The 12,395-nt window shown below is 36.2% G+C and overlaps 1 long non-coding RNA gene across 2 annotated transcripts; it reads right to left on the reverse strand.

Moving 5' to 3' along the window:
* Window positions 1-8,681: 8,681 nt before the first annotated feature.
* LOC112494647 lies at window positions 8,682-9,853 on the reverse strand. 2 transcript variants are annotated; one of them, XR_003060287.1, is made up of 5 exons: window positions 9,729-9,853; window positions 9,555-9,649; window positions 9,240-9,378; window positions 8,972-9,128; window positions 8,682-8,879 (listed from the first exon to the last, which is right to left on the reverse strand). It is a non-coding gene; the product is annotated as an uncharacterized LOC112494647 (long non-coding RNA). The 2 variants fall into 2 exon arrangements; XR_003060286.1 differs by having other exon boundaries at window positions 8,687-8,847.
* Between the last annotated feature and the right edge of the window lie 2,542 nt (window positions 9,854-12,395).

The raw sequence follows: 12,395 nt of genomic DNA on the forward strand, positions 1-12,395 counted from the left end.
GAATTTCCGAGTGCAGCTGCTTGGAAATTCTTTTTCAATCTTCTCGGGAGATGACGAAATAAGGGAGAAAAAATAAATTCATTGTACCACGAAGAATGTAACAAGTACATTTCTGAGATTGAGGTAAACTTTGTATCTTACTAGATTGCAAGCACGGTACTTTTATCCTGAATCGATTTTATTGAATTCCTCGAAAATAGGTTGACAGGATAGTAACAATGTAGATAAGAGTTAGCTGATTCCTAGTATACATAGTATGCAATAGGTAGTCCATACGTGCACATGTGTTTTTCTTCCACGTATGTCAGAAAGAGAAACTCATTCGAATTCGAGAGTTGCGTGTTTGCACTTAATATATCTGGTAACCTTTGGAAGTTATACCAAAGCGACTATACACATTGATTCTCTGTATCCGGCTGGCTTCGTGTTACACGAAACTCGGATGAACGTTCACCCAAAAATGGTTGTACGAAGAGTTCCTTCGGCACGAATTTCAGTATTATCGACCTTGGGCTTACTAAAGATTTTAGAGGGAGTACCTGTGCCGGCAGCTTCAAGGAGAAAAGTCGAAATTGCTTTAGGGCATTGGGTTCTCTATACCACGACGCCATTTTCTCTTCCCATCAGAGGTTGTTAAGGAGGACTTTGCTTCACGGCAGCTGACGATAATTAGAAACTTTGTAAAATTATTTCAGGTATCGTGCAAGGTCAGCCCATGGGAAAATTTCGAAGTTGATAATATCTGGGAAATTCTGACAAAACTGTCACGTTAGCTCGAGAGTTACACGGGCCCTTGACGTAGCTGGAACTTTCCTAATTGAAATTTTCTCGATATTTACTTCGTTCCAGTCCTTTTTAATGATGAAGTTTCTTCGTTATATCTGTCGGAAGGAAAGTCTGGATACTTTCTCAGAAGACTCTTCGGAATACAATTTTTCACCCAGGAATCATAAATCCGAGACTGACGATATTATTGAATCGGAAGATATTATTGAATTCAATTTGGCTGACTTCATTTCTCTATATATCGTTTTTTCCCCTAAATTCAAAGTTTCTCACGCGAACCAAGGTAAATGATCTTATCCTTTATTTTTTTTCTTTCTCTTCTTTTTCACAGAATTCCAGCCGACTGGATGCTGTGTCGTAGAGATTCATTCTCTGGCAGTGTCCTATTGGTGCTGGCAGGTATCGAGGCACCTCTCTGGTAAATCGTGAAAATAAATTTTCTTTGCTTTTTTCCTTTCTTTCTTATTGGATTTCTCTCAGGCTCCAATATTGGGACAAGTTTCTATGGTTGGCTATATTAATCACACTTTCTCAAGTATTAATACTGTTTTTGTCTACAGTGAATCGGATTTCCTTGACCGCCTGTAGACATAAGCTGTCACCTCGATACTTTAAAGTTCGTAGATTTTCAGTTTCCAGCATGTTTCGCAAACTGCCAACTGTGCGACAGTTATTTTCAGGAACAGCTGTCTGTCGGGATTTTAAATTTTTATGTATATTAGGTACCTGTATTTTTCCATATTTCCACGATTTCACAGTGATTCTACAATTAATGTTACAAATATACATAGTTATCAATTTATTGAGAAAAAAGACACTATCAGTGGAAATTCAATGTTTCAAGATGCTGCTATAAATTTTACGTATCCAGTTGGAAAAGCGAACATTCGTTTTCGGGCAGTGCGGAGAATAGAGGAGAAAATTCAGAAACCGTATCGCGTTTCCACTAGATTTATCGTTCCTCATTAATTTGCGCTACGATAGGGTTGAATTTATGTCCGAAATATTTTCGTAGTTGACTGTACGATCGATAACTTAACTTCGGTGGGTTTTAACTTCACGATTCTCTATACATATACGACAAGAGTATTTCGGACGTGTCAAAATATTGACAGTTTCAAATATAATGCCAGAGTGGACATCAGTCATAATTCATAACGGAATAACGTAAGTGTTTTTTTTATTTGCCCTTCGTCCATACCATTTTTTTAATGAAATATCAATGGAAATGGAACGGTCTGACGAAAACTTCGGAATTTCGCATATATTGCAAAACTTACTTAGAATACGCCAAAAAAAAAAAAAATAAAACATCGGAAGTGGATTACAGAATAAGGAAAGTTTTATGGTGAAAACTTTATTTTTTTTTTTTTTTAAATCGAGATTTTAACTGCGAGTTCAGAATTCGGATGAACGATTTTACCAGGGATTTACATAATATCAATATTCAATTGAAAACTCAAGTTTGGATATTATTACAGTATTATGAAGCATTATGACATTTGTCCTCATGTAATTCAGGAGTTTAATTTACGTAAGAATATGCTAATTACTTCGCAAAGTCGGGATAGAATTTTGTATCTTTCATTTGAATGAGAATTTTTTTGAAATTATACATTTCATCGTAATACTTGATAACGTTGTTACTCGAGTTGATTATTGGTCCATTGGGAAACTGGACGATTCCAAAATTCTTATCGAATTGGATTGACTCCTACAAATGTAAACTGACTTTGATAAATTATTGGGGATTCGATTTAACAGTCCCTTGTATCAATACGTTCTCGAACAGTCTTCGCATCTCAACGGAAGTCACTGCTTGTTAAGACTTTCTCGTTAAGACGTTAAATTTATGTTGAGCAAATAAATTATTTGCTCGAGTCATCCAAATCGAAGTTTCTCTTGGATAAGGATTTTTCGTATATTTTTAAATAAAGAAAAATTATATAAATTCCTTAGAAAAACATTTTATTTAGCACGTTGCTTATCTCTGCTTATTCAGTCATCTTATTTCGTACTGTCGTCAAAGTCTACCCACGCCCGATCCCATTATTTTCATTAGGTCAGATAGACAAATTTGGACGAAAAGAATTTTGAAAATTTTCCCGAAAAATATTCAATACGAAAAAGAGATCGAGGAGGAGTAAATGAAAAAAAAAAGATGATAAAAAGATAAAGGAAAGAAAATATAATAACAACTGTTTCAGCGAAATTCGTAACACATGTCCCACAATAATAAATGTCTTTCAGGACTTATCTGTAATTTCGCAAAAGCCTTGCCAACGTGAATTCACTTTATGTACATTTTGCCTCCTTTTTTATTTTCAGTCCTTTCTACTTCCGCCTTTGCCATTCCTCATTTTACGAAGTGAGAGGTAAAACCGTATATATATGCGGTTTGCGTATTTACGTACCTCCGCTCTGCTACTAGATATTTTATCTTCTCTTTCTCACCCGCTCGAACCAATTTTACGTTGAAACAGCGAAGCGACGGTTAATTTTTACGAAACAACATTTTTCATTTCTACGAGTTTCAAAGCAAACAGCTAATTTAGTACTATGCCGAGCAACAGATAGAAACGTGTCTCAATATATATAATTTTCCGGAAAAGCTCCTTACGCAGCATCCCCATTTTCCTGGTAGAAATAAAAAAATAGCTATAGAGTGAATTTATCGTTACATAAAAAAAAATGGCGTCCCTTCCGGATCAGAGGGGGTATAAAATATTTATATCCATTCGGCAAGTAAAGTAGTATGGTGAACCAAGGAATATTGTCGGTTTCCTATTTTCTCATAAAATCTTACCGTATATAATTCTCTTGATTTTTCAGCATCTCTTTTCCTGTCAGCAATTTTTTCAATCTTTTATTTTCCACTCTCGAGAAACATTACTTACGGCTGGTTGAATAAGGAAATATGACTTTTCGTGGCTGAACTCAAAACATTTGCAACTTCCGGGAAAATGGTGTTTCACAATTGTAACACTACTCTTGTTCGCAGGACTTCTGATAAAGTTTGTTTGGGATTCCTTGAATCAAGATGCTGTGGACCCATGAGACCCGAATATAGTACTTCTACACATACGAAGGTTCATAAGGTCAGATAACCCAGTGGAATTCCAGATTAGAGATTCATTTTACTTGGACGTCAACGTCTCACCGATTCCACACGTGCGTGAGAAAAGTAAAAATTATATCCACATGACCTCAATTCACAGGACTGCCTTATCCCTGGATATTTCGATGATTTATAGCGTACCAGTGAAAAAACGGATTTTTCCTGGAATTTTTATCAGTCTCTATGTCATTTCAGCACGTGTCTGCTTATTTGGGTAATTTGAGTAAACTCTATTTTGGCTGACGAAATATTATTATTATAGAAAAGAAAAGAATTTTAAGTTTGGTTAATGCAGGGAATTACTATTATTATGTTTTTTTTTGAGTATACAGGGTGAGGCGCGAGAAACAGAACACCTAAATAACTTTATTGGATTTAAAGATACGGAGTTCGCAAATATCGGAATTTAAATGATTCGGAAGGGCGCCCATGGCTATCATAATATTTTTTTTTTTAATTTCTTTTTTTACCAGTTTTTTCATGGTTATCAGAGTTTTTTTAAATGGAATGGCACATTTTTTCTCCTTGCACATTGTAGCCGGCATCCAAACGAATCCAACCATGTAACATAGTATGACCTTCAAAATGACCTCCAACCCAGAAATATGAAATTAAAACTAATTCGACGTGTTAGAGATTTGGCTTTATTTCTGTTACGCTAAATGTTCAAAATTACTCCCTTGCACGGCGATACATTTGTGAAACCGTGTAGTAACAGAATTTACTACTCTGTAGTTAATTTCTAAAGAAATCGATGCACAAGCCCTGGTGATTCTTTCTTTCATGTTCTCTGCAGTGGTTGGTCGTTCATGATAGACTTCGAAATTAGAAATTAACTACAGAGTAGTAAATTCTGTTACTACACGGTTTCACAAATGTATCGCCGTGCAAGGGAGTAATTTTGAACATTTAGCGTAACAGAAATAAAGCCAAATCTCTAACACGTCGAATTAGTTTTAATTTCATATTTCTGGGTTGGAGGTCATTTGAAGGTCATACTATGTTACATGGTTGGATTCGTTTGGATGCCGGCTACAATGTGCAAGGAGAAAAAATGTGCCATTCCATTTAAAAAAACTCTGATAACCATGAAAAAACTGGTAAAAAAAGAAATTAAAAAAAAAATATTATGATAGCCATGGGCGCCCTTCCGAATCATTTAAATTCCGATATTTGCGAACTCCGTATCTTTAAATCCAATAAAGTTATTTAGGTGTTCTGTTTCTCGCGCCTCACCCTGTATACTTGAGCATTTTATTATTTCCTCTAAAATATACAAATTTACATTTTTAGAGTAACGGTTGGTTCTGATACTTACTGGTATTGTATGTTTTACAAAACCTTATGGAATATCAAGTGTAAGTGGAGATCCACTTCCTGGAATTAAAATTAGTTATTCCTTTCAGTATTCATATCGTGAAATTTTTCAGGATCGAAGAAGGCTGTTAAAAATTCTTAATTTGGACCTACCGTTGGAAGTACCTTCGCGCTTCTATATTCGTTTCGGTATCAATTTTCTTTATTCTTCCTTGAAACGTATCTCTTCGTCTTTTTTTTATGAGCTCTCGTCAAGTTCTTAACGAAGTTTCCGCACTCGCTGAGTGGCTTCGCTCCCGTTTTAATCCTCGAATGACGCGGTAGATGAAAAGTTTAATTTCATTTACCGAATTTCGTTTAATATATACACCTACGTTGCGATAGAATAAATCCACAAGTATAAGAACACCTTAAGAAATGCCTCCAATGAACGAGACATTCCTGTTAGATATTACTATATATAAATATAATTTGCGTAAACGCATCCAATTATTGAGGCCTGTATATTCGCTATTTGAGTCACCCTATATTAAAAAAAAAAAAAAAATTCACATACATCCAATTTCTGCTCAGAGTCGGTATAATATCATAGTAATTTATCTTGTTGATGAATTATATCAGCAACGTGGGATACGCACATACCATTATTCAAATAACTTGATCAGGCTGTCTTGGGGGTGCAGTAGAGGTTGGATTTGGTAAAACCAGAAGAACCCAATTCGTAAATGGAAAACAGCCGAAAAATAAAGAATGTCTGTACCGGATGGAAACACTTGAAAAAACTTTGATGAAACGTTGTTTAATATTGCTGTTTGTTTAGCGCAAGTACGTGCTACTTTCCTTTATCCTGTACCGGCGGCCATTAATCTTGCAAGAAATTATTAAAGCGCAAACTGGAGTTCGCGGCGGGTAATGTCGTTCTACGAGCGTCAAACACAAACATGTATATGTATACCTGGTTATTAAGCCCGAATTGAAAAACCTGAACGCGGCTTTAACATAAGAATTAAATGGGCGCTGCAAACTTCAGGTGGTACGTTTTTGTTGATTAACTCGACATACCGTGAACATATTGATTTCGAAGAGAATTTCATACGACTCTGAAAGTCACTTTGACGTAATATTATTTTTCATTTGATACGATGTCACGGCGATACGTGGTTATCGCATCAGTAGAGTCACACGAGTCATCAATCATTCGTTCAAAAGCATATATAGAAAAAATATTTGACCAAAGTCCCGAGATAAACAAAATTCCAGGAATTGGTCTATCGGAAAATTTGTATTATTAAGACAGTGACTTGTTTTTTTTTATACAATTCTGAATTTATCTCAAATCTATTATACATTAAAGTCACGCACGGACACCCCTAAGAAGGAAAAAGAGAAATATTATGGATGAACGACGTGAATTGCCGATAAAGGATCCTTTCTTTGGTTATACGAACCTACGATGCTCTGAACATTTAGAGGCTGATATTCTACTTGGATTCTCTGAAGTTGGTCTTTGGTGCACGAAAGTGGAATCATCGCGGTTCCTATTGGTTCCGCTTTACGAAATGACTTTTGCTCCAGTTACGTCTGAAGGATATTTTTGTCGATGGTGCCTTATGAATGTAAGTATCCTTGATAAGATAAAATTGTGGCTCACTTCGTATCGTTTCCCACTGCTTTCTCACATTGACACTTTTTTGCGTATCGGCGTGACTGAAAAATATTCGAGGCACGTGATACGCGATCCGTGTTCATCGGTTTTCAACGTTATAACGTTAAATCGGAAGCTTCGTTTCACAAAGGGAAAACTGAAGCGGGAATGTTATCGAAATACCAAAAGATTGTGCCTTCTGGTTTGAGAGAATGAAATTCCTTGGAGGTATTGTTCCGTAAACTTTGCCGAAAAGCCGTCGGGCTTCATTCTCGTTTAATGACGTTTACAGAAACAATGTAGTTATTCACGGAGTTAAATTGCCCCTAGAATTTCTGTGCCAGATTTTAAAACGTTTTTTTGGGTTTCAGCAAAAATTCACCAGTCCGAGAACGAGCTGGACCGTTAATTGCAAGGATCAAAAATAATGGCGAAGCAAAGTAAACATGGGCCGAGCGTTGTCCACTTCCTCAATTATATTGGGATTATTTTGGCAAATGGGCTACGAATTTTTCTTATCTATGCTTTTGGAGTCTGAATGGTTTTGTACGGGAAAAGTTTTTTTTTCCTCAGATTATCTCTTACGTCACGCGATTATTTTATTGAAAAATCATATAGCCTTAGTGTATACTATTTTGTCAACTTTTCGAATTCTATTGCTTTCAGTTCCTTCGTTCTCCATTTTTAACAGTCTTCGCCGTTTATCTTTACGTTACGTAAACGCATGATCAATATTTTGTCTTTTTTTTATTTTTTTATTTTTTACGATGCGCGATCTGTAGAAATATTTGCAATTTCCAGTCGAATTGTCTTCGTCTAAATGATGTAGACGATGTTTTCGTGTACAACTTTTTTATGGGCTACAATTTTTACTACTTCCTTCTCAGAAACAGCGCGGACAATGTGCATAATGTATCGCTGTGGCTGCTTTATATCTTTTCTTGAAAAGAAGCTTTTTTCACTTTTTATGTATATACGTACATATTCTCCCTTGACTGTATGACACTCTCCTTTATACTTACCACAGGGTTCCTAACCGAGTATCACGTGAACCTTTTCTTTTTATAATAAAAATGCCGAGTATAACAATACTCTTATTAAGATTCCTTCAGAAAAGTTGATTAATCCATTCAATGCATTAATGCCTATTCAGATCCTTGGAGCCTTAAAAAATAATTCAATTATTTCCCATTGAATAAAGTTTCCAACGAGAAAAAAAAAGATTTACGAAGATAAATTTCTTTCCCGTAAAATAATTCGCTTTTGACGAGTCTCGGGTTTATAGCAAAAGTATACATAATAAAATCCAGCGAGCACAGCTGTTTTGTCTTGGAAATTAATTTAAACTGCGTTAGGAAGCGCACGTGTTACTTGCCGTCGATATTACGCAAGTTATTTATAGATACTTTGTCAGGCTGCTCCACGTAGAGAACCTAACGAGTTCCATCGATCAATGTAACTTGACTATAAAATTTAAGTGTCATAAGAATTCTTCTAATTATCGATCCTCAATTTCGAAGTCTTCTCGAATTTTCGTTCTTGAGGAACTTTCGAAAATTTTACTTGCGACTTCACGAAAATCCAGGATGATCCCACGAGAGATAAATCCGTGCGAATTCCAGTTAGCTCTTGGCGCCATTAGTCCCGCTGGCTTTGACAGCATTAATCAGAGGATAAGTGCGGCCACCCAAAGCCAATCTATATAATGGTTATGGATTGGTACTTGGGGAGCCTACAACAATCAGGCTGGCTCTTTGGCTGTACCTAAATCTCTGGATATCTTTACTTAGCTATATATACAATGAACAATTTAAGCATCGTGGTGCTATATGTAAAGATAAATCATTACAAAATTTAGTAATTAATAACCACATGAAAAAATATTTAATTATTCGTTCAGCTTCCATCCGTATACGTTGCACTTAGCGTTAGACCAAAGGAGTCTCTGTGAGGCATCAGGGTTGTCGGGACGTTGGGCATCCTTTAACACGTGCTCGTTTAACAATGTGGAAGCTTTCGATTTAACGATAACTTCGTACTACTCAATGCTTGTACTTTCTATTTAACGAGATAGATCAGAGTGATTTAAACCCTGATCAACTTACGTTGCGTAAATTAGAATTTTCTCCGTAGACGAAAATTAGCTGCATGCGAAGAGATATGAAGTAATACCAAGATTAAGCGTGGTATAGTGTAACGAAGGCTTAATCATCCCCATGAATAATCATGAAGTCGTTAACTTGCCTGTTGTCACTCTGGTTTCTGAAATATATTTGCAGTGATTTTAGTGAAGTTAAGAATTTCTATTTTTTTTTTAACTTAGAGAACACATGCTCGGTCGAAAGATTCGCCATAGTGACCAAGATATTGAACCTCAAGAAAATACACGACCAATTTTTCCCATATTCGTCCTTCATAGCAGGTCGCCTCGTTATGGCTGTTCCTATGCAATTTGCAGATCCATTTCCACGTCTTCTGTTATCAGACCTGCCATTTATTTTTATAGCTATTCCTGGAAACGAAGGTAGATAAGGGCGATTAGAAGAAATTATAGAGAAGATCTGCCACGAGATAAGTAACTAGAATTCTCATGATAAATTTATTGATCTGGTGAGATATGCCTTAAAGAAAACATTTAATTGACCCTTGTGCCTGATATTAAAAGTGTATTTACATTATCCCACGTACCTGTGAGAATCACCCTTAACATCAATCTATTGGGTAATGTACGCAGTCAATGGGGTTCTTATCGCACGATTCAGCTAAGGTTCCCTTCGTATATCCTGCAACAGTCATATCTAAAATATCTAATATAAATTCATAATGTAGTTCAATATAAATAATCTTGTCACGCGATACAACTTTGCCTCGAATAATCCCTTAGTCACCCATCATACCGAAAGCTTCTCGATAAAGGTACAAATAAGGGTATAGAAAATTTTGACAATTTTTTTTCAATAACCTCCCAGCATGACAAAATCTTTGACAAAACATTCATTTTTTTTTTTTCAAACCGATACATTATTTCCAAAGTCACGGGTTGCCGTACACGTGGTCCATGAAATTGTATATAAGGCGTCCCTTTGAATTTTACATAAGTGCATCCAGCATGGTACCGCAACATATCCTGCCTAACAGGTTAGAACCAACGTTATGTAACTTATGTGAATATACGACGGCTGATGCAGTTTTGTAGTCGGTTTAAAAGCCGTCAGGGACATGGAACACTCTCCAAGGACATGCCTACGTACATATTCCATGTACTCGTATGCTCACAAAGAAGCTGCGCGAGAGACATACGTAAATTTCTTGCGTAAACTAAAACGTGCTTCTTTCTAGTGAAAATGACTTCTTTCGTATATAAGTGTATTATGCATTTTGCATCTTCTGTTCTATTTAGTGAAAAGCCAACTCGTTCACGTACTACCGTCACTTTAGAAAGAGCAGAAACGTGACGGATTAAATATGCTAGCAAAATTGCAACTGCGATAGTCGACTCGCAAATTTGCTTATTTGCGAAAATTATATGGCCTCTTTTTTTTTTATTCATTCTATTTACTCCATTCGTATAGAGATACTCGTGTGTCTCTAGTTACTATGACTTACAGGGGACGTGCTGTAATGAGATTAACGGGAACGCAAGATGCACTGTGTGGATGCTGGATTAAATTTCGACCACAAATACCTATCGTACATGTTTCGCAATAGCGTGCAATTGGGATTGATTAGCGCAAAGTGAATAGACTATACGTGACATCGTATTCGTAGATAATACACGCGTTATATGTGCTTACCAGACACATCGATGAATTATACTCCCATAGCTTTGTGAAGGCTTCGATACGTGCTGATCGATGCCAATTGAAATTTCGGTAAGATAAAGCAAAAATATTGTCCACGTTGTATAGATTGTTATTATTTATTATATATATTTTCAAAATTAGTAAATAATTACGTTGCATCGTATGCTGATTTTATGTAGAAAATTATTTTTGTTACATGCGTGTTGTGTCATGTGTGTTCGTAACATCTGGAAATTATATGCATCCTGTACTAGAGCTTTGATTATAACTATATTGTATAGTATTATTATATCCCCGATATATATAACGATAACGAATCGAAGCACTAAATTTATTCACATTATAGGCAGTTTACATTGTTCTCTTTATAAATAGGCATAATACTTCGCAACGAATCTTTAATTAATATTTACATGAATTTATCATGTATTAATATATCCGTATATGGAATAATATTTCGTATCATTCTCCATACGCACTGTAACGAGGCGGAGTATGAATATTTCAAATTCTTTTCCCCTTGTATTTTGATTACAAGTTTTCTTACGTTTTACCTTATATTGGCCAAACGTAGCCGAATCGTCCTATGAATAATTCAGCAGTTTGAGTTCAAGATCCAGTATCTTCTTCGCATTATCCGACTCGGCATTGGCTATCAGAGCAGACAATACATTTGTTCCCTGTTCCTTTGCTCTAGGAGAGTAAACGAAATACGCAATTTGGTAAAGATTCGGAAGTAGATCGTTGGAACGAAAAAAGTGGCGGTCGTGTGTGGACTGTCGATTTTGAAAAAGTAAAATAAATTTTATTTTCCCTGAAGATCTGAGGGGTCACGGTAGAATGGTAGAGTCACCAGTGGCCGTTACGTCAAATTGAGGTTAGGTTGGGTTAAGTCGTACCCGAGGTCAGGTTAGACCATCCTTGGATCAGATATAGAATGATTTCCGCACGAGTATTCCAATAAAGTAGAGATCCTATCAAAGCGTAGGAGGCTGACTTTGATATCCGACAGCTAATGAACCAGTTTGGTTTGAACTTTTGTGCCGTTGCTAATAAGGTCACTAATGCCAGGATCCAAAGTATAGCCAAAGTTGCCATTTGCCGTATCTAACCAGGCTCCCTTGGATGTACACGGTTCTCATTGTCTTGAAAAGGTATTGTGTTTATGTCGAAACAATAAGGGAAGCTGTGGGTCCACGTTAAGCAGAAAAGGGTTGATCCTTTCAATGGTGGACCCCTCTATCTCTGACATTTTTAATGCACGGTATACACGTAATGCCATAAGCATTGTTCAGCAGGGAATTTTGTCAATGACGTCATCTTGGAAACTTTTAATTTCCGTCGGCCTATATGCTGCCAATATTTGTTAACTTAATTAGCATTGTATTTATTATATTGTACCCGTTCTACCTAGTAACTCGGTTTTGGTTTTCGGTTTCTTGAAATGACCCCTCATTTATTACGTCACACTGTGACCTCCGTTAAACTTAATTAAAGTGTGGGATATACGTGACTTGTATACTTTGGGTAACATTGATATTCTCAAATGGTACCCAGGACGTGTATGTAATATATATAGACAAGAAGACGTTAACAGGAGCTACCAGCCATTCGTTACCCATAGCCACATTACATTTTCCAATATCCTTATTTCCGTCCTTGTATAATACTATATCTTCATTCGCACTGTTGCTAAGTATATCTATACACGGAGCCGCAATGTATT

This window comes from Cephus cinctus, unplaced genomic scaffold (assembly GCF_000341935.2).
Source record: "Cephus cinctus unplaced genomic scaffold, Ccin1 Ccin1_scaffold0690, whole genome shotgun sequence".
Taxonomy (NCBI): Eukaryota; Metazoa; Arthropoda; class Insecta; order Hymenoptera; family Cephidae; genus Cephus; species Cephus cinctus.